We start from the raw sequence: 9183 nt of genomic DNA, 5'->3' as shown, positions 1-9183 counted from the left end.
GTGGTGGTGATGTCATGTGATGTTATCATGAGTTTGGGTCTGGTATCATTCTTGGTGGTTGGGCTTCGTCTGTCAATCAAGGCGGGTTTCCAAATGGCTGGTAGACGAGAGGTATCATCTCGTTTATTCATGCTGTGGGGGCGTTTTTCTATCTCAATGGCTTCTCTGATTATTCTGTTGTTAAAATGTTCAATTTTGGCAATAGTTTTGGTTTTTTTAAAATCAATTTCATGTCCCGTGGCTTCAAAGTGTTGGACCAGGGATGAAGTTTGTTCTCCCTTTCTGAGTGAGTTTTTGTGCTCTTCAATGCGTGCACTTATTCTTCTGTTGGTCTGTCCGATGTATGTGGTGGGGCAGGTGGTGCATGGGATTTCGTATACTCCTTGGTTTTCTAACCCAATTATGTCCTTGGGGTTTCTTAGGATGGTGGATATTTTTCTGTCTGTGTAGAATGCTGTTTTGATGTTGTGTTTTTGGAGGACCTTGCTGATTCTGTCTGTACTTAAAAGGGACCACAGACAGAATCAGCAAGGTCCTCCAAAAACACAACATCAAAACAGCATTCTACACAGACAGAAAAATATCCACCATCCTAAGAAACCCCAAGGACATAATTGGGTTAGAAAACCAAGGAGTATACGAAATCCCATGCACCACCTGCCCCACCACATACATCGGACAGACCAACAGAAGAATAAGTGCACGCATTGAAGAGCACAAAAACTCACTCAGAAAGGGAGAACAAACTTCATCCCTGGTCCAACACTTTGAAGCCACGGGACATGAAATTGATTTTAAAAAAACCAAAACTATTGCCAAAATTGAACATTTTAACAACAGAATAATCAGAGAAGCCATTGAGATAGAAAAACGCCCCCACAGCATGAATAAACGAGATGATACCTCTCGTCTACCAGCCATTTGGAAACCCGCCTTGATTGACAGACGAAGCCCAACCACCAAGAATGATACCAGAACCAAACTCATGATAACATCACATGACATCACCACCACACAACCATTCAAAAAGCAAATCCGAACCCACAACGATAAAGACACACAACCACAAAACAGAAACCTAACTACAGCTGCAACATCAGCCACTTTAAACCCCTCCAAACCACACAATAAGCAAACTGACACCCACTATAAAAACATGGCACCACCACAAACACGAAGCCGAACAAAAGCAGCACAACTCACCAGCTCAGGTCTGGAGCTGGCAGCTGAGACCAGCCCATCCACTCAGAACACACCCCCACCCAATCAGAACACCCCCACCATTCAAAACACACTCCCACCCAATCAGAACACACTTGGTCCCCTACCCAATCAGAGCACACCTCCACAGAACACACCCCCTCTGGCAGTTTAAAAAAGAGGAACAAACAGCCACATGCTTCTCCCAGAAGAAGGAAACAGAAGCCTGATGATGATGGATGGGATTCCATCGAAACGTTGCGCCTACACCTTTAATTCTACGCGGGGAAAAACCCGAAAAACCAAGGATCCACACACACATATATATATACATATATACATATATACATATATGCATACATACATACATATATACGTATACGTATACGTATACGTATACGTATACGTATACATATACATATACATAGATAGATAGATAGATAGATAGATAGATAGATAGATAGATAGATAGATAGATAGATAGATATAGTATTTGTTAAGTATTTTAGAATACCTTGCTAGGCCCCAAACATCTAGCTTAGAGGTAAAAAAACTGCCTAATGTGCAATCAGCCCAGGTTCAAATCTCAGAAGGGTATGGCTGACTGATGAGAACAAATGAGTTTGAAATGGCCATATCAGTCTCCCTTTAATTCTTTGTTAGCAATCCAAAAAATTTACACACACACACACACACACACACACACACACACATTAAAGAAATACTTCTTTAAAATATATGTGTTCATTTTGAATGGTAGAACTATACTTAAGTCCTGACTAAAACAATGTGCACATTTATCAAAGATCAGGTGCTATTTTTTTGACAATGTGCCAAATCTCTGAATATATGAAGTAAAAGCTAGCTAATCATTCTAAAATATCTGATATTTTAAAATTATTTTTACCATTTTATTATTTGGCTAGGTAATGTTAAAACAGTTGCCTTTATTGTTTTATAGCAAGTAAAAGTGTAACTTCATAGTGCCTTCAGAGTTTCAGGAATACTTCAAGATGTCTTAGGCACCATGTAATCTAACAATACAAGGAGTGTTCAGATTTTTTTCTGTAATTCGGATGAAACAATTGATCCCCATATTAATTCACTGCAAAACAAACACAGAAGTGTAGGTTTTCAAAATTCAGTTACTCTGTTCTGAATGATCAAATGCCACAGTGCCATATAAAGAACGATGACAAGCACAATATGTTTGATCTTTGGCAGGCTGCTCATGTGATCTCATCCACCTGACTAAAGTTTCAGAAGTGAGAAGGATGGTCAAAAATCCTGCTCTGCAGTCCAACTTTGATGCCATAGCAACACTCAGTCAAATCAGCAGGATATCAATGCTCTTTCCCCTCAAGTGAACAATGGTGAAGCAAATGCCTGCAAAGACATGAGTGCATTTTCCAGATGTATTATGTGAAGATGTATTAACATTGAGGAAGAACAACCTTTGCACTGTTCCTTTAGACTATGAATAAAAGCCAATGAGCACACATCCTCTCTACGTTCAATCAGGTATCTGCCGAAAGAAAAGTATTTGATTCTTTTCTTCTCCATCACAATGATTACATTCACTCCATTTTTCTCTCAGTCCCTTTTGACCGAGGCCCACAGTTCATTTGTTAATCATCATGCTTCCATAGCAACAGTTTGCCATGTTGCTAAACAACAGAATGGAACTTGCATTTTTTCTGGTGGAGAAATGATGGGAAAAGAAGAGAAAGAATATAAATGCCATCTAGTAAAGGAAAACAACACTTGGAATCCCAAATCAGTTTATTTAAATTTCCATGAAAAGTTTCTCTAAACTTTTCAACAGTTGTATAGGAAAAAAATGATGACCCCAATCTTTTATCTTTTTAAATAACATGGCAGAATGCAGTTTTCCATTTTGTTACATCTTTCATTATGCATTTATTAACAGAATGATTCTCACAACTATATGGGGGTTCTGGACTTTGTGATTAAAAAAAACAAAGATGTGAACAAGACCTTTTTGACAAGAATGGTACTAGAAGTGATAATATGTTCTCCATGCAATAATGGGTTTTTTGTTTTGCATGAAAATCTCCACTAAATGGTCACGTGGGTGGCAGCACCAAACTAATTTTGGCTAATCTGTATACCTTATATTTTCTTCTGCTAGATATACCAGTTATAAATGATTTTAAAACTGCATCAAGACATTGTTGTATAACATGGTTTTATTTGTATCCTTCCTTCCTTCCTTCCTTCCTTCCTTCCTTCCTTCCTTCCTTCCTTCCCTTCCCTTCCCTCCCACCCTCCCTCCCTCCCTTCCTTTTTTTCTTCAGAATAAAATATTTATTTCAGACAAATGAATCACAGAAGCTTAAATATTTAAACAGAGAGGTTTGGAAACTTTAGTGGTATGTTCCAGGCTCTTAGATTTTAATATTTGTGATTTTCAAAGGAAAAAGAGCACTTTCATACAAAATATGAGACTACAGTAACAGCAGAACTAAAACTTCCAGCCATCGCTAACATTTCACAAGGCTTTCTCATGATACAATTTGTAACTGCTTCTGTAGCCTTTGAGTAAAACAGAAAACCATATACTCGTTTTGTCAATAAACTAGGCATCCAGTTACAGAATAACTTGGTCATTGAACCAAATTGCTCCATGATCTGAACAATACTCAAAATCAGTAATTTGGATTAACTCTAGAGGCTTCACTATCTTTTTAGGGAGATCTTCAAGAAATTGGATTCTCTGAAGGTATGAGAGATATGGTATGAGAAGGAAAGGGACAGGTTTATGGTTTAATTACAAATCAAATGGAGTTGTTTTTTTTTAAAAAAAAACATTGACTAGATGAATATTTACACTAAGGATACATACTGTGATACATACAATCATTTTTTGAGATTGCATAAATAGATCCTGTACATATATTAAGAAATATGATTTCTTATGATTTCAAAGATGGGACAATGAATTTGGAGGTTCTCCAATTTGCTTCAGAAAGTTAAAGGCATGGGTTTAAGACGGTATTAAAGTCATTTGCCTTCAAAATGATTTTGATTATATGAGGCCCTTTCTCATCATTCTTTGGACCACATCTAGAATAAATATTAGATTTCCAAAAATATGCAATATTTTTGTCCTTCCTTGTGGGAGATGGGCAGTCTAGAAATGCAAAATATAAATGTATAAGTATTTCTTGATAAGATTAAAAATGCGAATCCCAGGCATATTAAAATTAAGAAATTAAGTGAACACTGGGATGGAATAAGAAAAACTAAAACAGTTTTTATTGTTACAAGATCAAGCTTTCGTTGGCTAACTGCCAAAATCATCAGGATGGAAACGCTGGGGTGGGGAGATCACGTTTATACTGTTGGTGTCTCTGCACTCCACTCATGGAGCATGTCACCGGTCTGTTTGTTGAGGCCGGCCGTATTCCTTTGAGTTGTCACGCATCCGTTTTTGGGGGATGTAGTTGTCTCTGGGTGTCTGTTGTCAAAACTGGATTGTTGACAGTTCTGTGTGTTATAGCCATAGCTCTAGTCATTGCCCGTGTTCTTATACCAGAGGTTCTAAATAGTTGTTTCTCTTCTTCCCTGTGTTCTACAATGCAGGGTGGTTGTTTGTTTGTGCAATCTTGATTTTGATACAATGAGGCAGTCTGTAAGTGCTTGCGCTGTTTGCATCCATATTGTGCACGCCGTTCCTCTTCCCAATTCCTTAGTGCCTGGTATGCAGGTGGGAAGTCTACTGTAAATCCACCCATACGTACTGGATACTTCATTATAAAAGTAATCACCCCACAACCCATAAGGCCAGCTGTATTAGGACCCTCTTTAGATGTATACACGCGCATTGCAGCACAAATAAGGCAAAAAGGGAGGAAAGACGCCGCCTTTATCGTGTCTGCAGAAACAACGGGTATCCACCTAACTTCATTAGACAATACAGCAGGCCAGGTGAACCTACCTGCCATTAATATGAAAATGCCTTAACATCACGGATAACACTGCCTTATATCCACACTGTATCCGAGGCCACAGCATGCATACTAGCCCCTCACAAGGTTGGTGTTGCCCACACACCTGATCGGACTTTACGAGCTTGTGTCATGCACCCTAAAGATCCACTCCCCAATGAAGAAAAATCCTCGGTCGTGTACAAGATGTCATGCCAAAATTGCAATTGCAATTACATTGGGGAGACAGCAAAACGACTGAGGACTAGAGTGCACGAACACAAGCTCAGTATTAGAAGACAAGAACAACATTCACATGGCCACACATAACCACGTCTTTAATCTAAGAGGGACTGAGGTGACAACACTAAAGGCGGCCGCTTGTTTAAGGAAGCTTGGCTTTCAAACCGCTCCTCTATCAACCGGCACATAGACTTCCCACCTGCATACCAGGCACGAAGGAATTGGGAAGAGGAACGGCGTGCACGATGTGGATGCAAACAGCGCAAGCACTTACAGACTGCCTCATTGTATCAAAATCAAGATTGCACAAACACACAACCACCCTGCATTGTAGAACACAGGGAAGAAGAAAAACAACTATTTAGAACCTCTGGTATAAGAACACGGGCAATGACTAGAGCTATGGCTATAACACACGGAACTGTCAACAATCCAGTTTTGACAACAGACACCCAGAGACAACTACATCCCCCAAAAACGGATGCGTGACAACTCAAAGGAATACGGCCGGCCTCAACAAACAGACCGGTGACATGCTCCATGAGCAGAGCACAGAGACACCAACAGTATAAATGCGATCTCCCCACCCCAGCGTTTCCATCCTGATGATTTTGGCAGTTAGCCAACGAAAGCTTGATCTTTTAACAATAAAAACTGTTTTAGTTTTTCTTATTCCATCCCAGTGTTCACTTAGTTTGTTAAATATATAAGTATAAATATCATTTGCAATCCTTGGAGTCAAGTTATATCATATTCTGAAGTATGTTGCCCTGTAGCCATGTCCATTAGATTTTTTTTTTAATTCCATTTATACCTCACCCTTCTCCGAAGACTCAGGGCGGCTTACAAGCTTAGCAGTAGCCTTCATTCTATGTATATGCCTGCTTATTAGGGCTTTCACACACACCCCAAGCGGCATTATTACAAAGTTAGCTTAATTGCCCCCAACAATCTGGGTCCTCATTTTACCTACCTCGGAAGGATGGAAGGCTGAGTCAACCTTGAGCCTGGTGGGATGCGAACCTGCACTAATTGCAGGCAGCTGGTTTTACTTAAGGAGGCATTAGCCCACTGCTCCACCAAGGCTAGAAATTATTCAACATACTGGGAGTTAGGGTTTCTTATTTAAGATATTACAATATTCATTAAAATCGTACATCCATTCAATTTATTTGTACCTTGTATTTCCTACAGGAGCTCAAGATAGTACAGATTATGTTTCCTCCTTCATTCTCACCTCCATCTCACCTCAGTATGAAGTAAATTGATTGAAAACTGATCTAAAGACTCTTAGTGACTTTCCACAGCTGGAATCATTTAATACTTAAAAAAATATTTTAATTTTTAAATGTCACCTATAACTAATATATCATTTCTTAAATTCATCAAACCTTGCAAAATTGACTACATATTTCTACCATACCATAGTATTATGTGCTTCTTCTATATAATTTTATTACTGTTATCCATGTGCTGTATGCCATACGCTAAATAAATAAATAATTTTTTTTAAAAAAAATCTACTTAGCCAGATTGTATCTCAAGACTGCTAAAATAAGGGACATATATGTAGATTGTCCAGTTCTTCCTCTAAAGATTCCATCTATGACCTTTGCACAAATTGGGATATGAAAGAAACAAGACAACAAAACACCAAATCTAACATGCATAATTTTATGGCATACAATTTTAGGATCTTTTGTTGTTGTACATTCTTTTTAAATGGATTTTAAGTACATTTTTTATTTTAACCTTTTCTGGATTGTATTAATTATCTTGAGATTTTTTTCAGGGAATAAGTTGTATAATAAAAACCTTATTCAAATAAATAACATAATATTTTTTTCTAGACCACCAGGTGTGTATTACAGAAATTTTAAATTGCAAGCATTAAAACAAGTGAAAGATAAAGAGATACTATATTTTGATCTCAATATAAAATATAGTAGTGGCTGTTGTTGTTAGCTGCGAAGTCGTGTCTGACCCATTGTGACCCTATGGACAATGTTCCTCCAGGCCTTCCTGTCCTCTACCATCTTCTGGAGTCCATTTAAGCTCACGCCTACTGCTTCAGTGACTCCATCCAGCCACCTCATTCTCTGTCGTCCCCTTCTTCTATTGCCCTCAATCTTTCCCAGCATTAGGCTCTTCTCCAGTGAGTCCTTCCTTCTCATTCATTAGGTGGCCAAAGTATTTGAGTTTTAGCTTCAGGATCTGGCCTTCTAAAGAGCAGTCAGGGTTGATCTCCTCTAGGACTGACCGGTTTGATCACCTTGCAGTCCAAGGGACTCGCAGGAGTCTTCTCCAGCACCACAGTTCAAAGGCCTCAATTCTTTGGCGCTCAGCCTTTTTATGGTCCAACTTTCACTGCCATACATTGCAACTGGGAAGACCATAGCCTTGACTATACACACTTTTATTGACAGGGTAATATCTCTGCTTTTTAGTGTGCTGTCTAGATTTGCCATGGCTTTCCTCCCCAGGAGCAACCGGCTTTTAATTTATTGGCTACAGTCCCCATCTGCAGTGATCTTGGAGCCCAGGAAAATAAAACCTGTCACTACCTCCATTTCTTCCCCATCTATTTGCCACGAATTGAGAGGGCCGGATGCCATGATCTTGGTTTTCTTAATGTTAAGTTTCAACCCAACTTTTGCACTCTCCTTCTTCACCCACAACAAGAGGCTCTTTAGTTCTTCTTCACTTTCTGCCATTAGAGTGGTATCATCTGCATATATTAGGTATTTGATATTTCTTCCGGCAATCTTAATTCCAACTTTTGATTCATCAAGCCCTGCCTTTCTCATGATGTGCTCTGCATATAAGTTAAATAGGCAGGGCGACAGTATACAGCCTTGCCGGACTCCTTTCCCAATTTTGAACTAATCAGTGGTTCCGTGTCCAGTTCTCACTGTTGCTTCTTGGCCCACATATAGGTTTCTCAAGAGACAAATAAGATGGTCTGGTACGCCCATCTCTTGTTATGATCCACACAATCAAAGGTTTTAGCATAGTCAATGAAGCAGAAGTAGATGTTTTTCTGGAACTCTCTAGCTTTCTCCATGATCCAGCATATGTTGGCAATTTGATCTCTAGTTCCTCTGCCTCTTCGAAATCCTGTCTGTATTTCTGGTAGTTCTCGATCCACATACTGCTGGAGTCTAGCTTGTAGAATTTAAAGCATAACTTTACTAGCATGAGAAATGAGTGCAATGGTGTGATAGTTTGAACATTCTTTGGCACTGCCTTTCTTTGGAATTGGAATGTAAACTGATCTTTTCCAATCCTGTGGCCACTGTTGAGTTTTCCAAATTTGCTGGCAAATTGAGTGTAGCACTTTTACTGCATCATCTTTTAAGATTTTGAATAGCTCAGCTGGAATACTGTCACCTCCACTAGCTTTGTTGTTGCTCAGCTTTTCTAAGGCCCACTTCACTTCACATTCTAGGATGTCTGGCTCGAGGTCAGTGACCACCTCATTGTGATTATCAGGGACATTAAGCTCATTCTTGTATAGTTCCTCTATGTAATTTTGCCACCTCTTCTTAATCTCTTCTGCCTCTGTTAGGTCCCTGCCATTTTGGTCCTTTATCATGCCCATTTTTGCATTAAACGTTCCCTTCATCTCTCCAATTTTCTTGAAAAGATCTCTGGTCCTCCCTATTCTATTGTTTTCTTCTATTTCTTTGCACTGTTCATTTAAGAAGGCATTCTTATCTCTTCTAGCTATTTTCTGGAATTCTGCATTCAATTGGGCGTATCTTTCTTTTTCTCCCTTGCCTTTCGCTTC

The sequence above is a fragment of the Vipera ursinii genome (genome assembly GCF_947247035.1).
Source record: "Vipera ursinii genome assembly, chromosome: 1".
Taxonomy (NCBI): Eukaryota; Metazoa; Chordata; class Lepidosauria; order Squamata; family Viperidae; genus Vipera; species Vipera ursinii.
The sequence above is the reverse complement of the archived record's forward strand: the minus strand, read 5'-3'. Positions refer to the sequence as shown.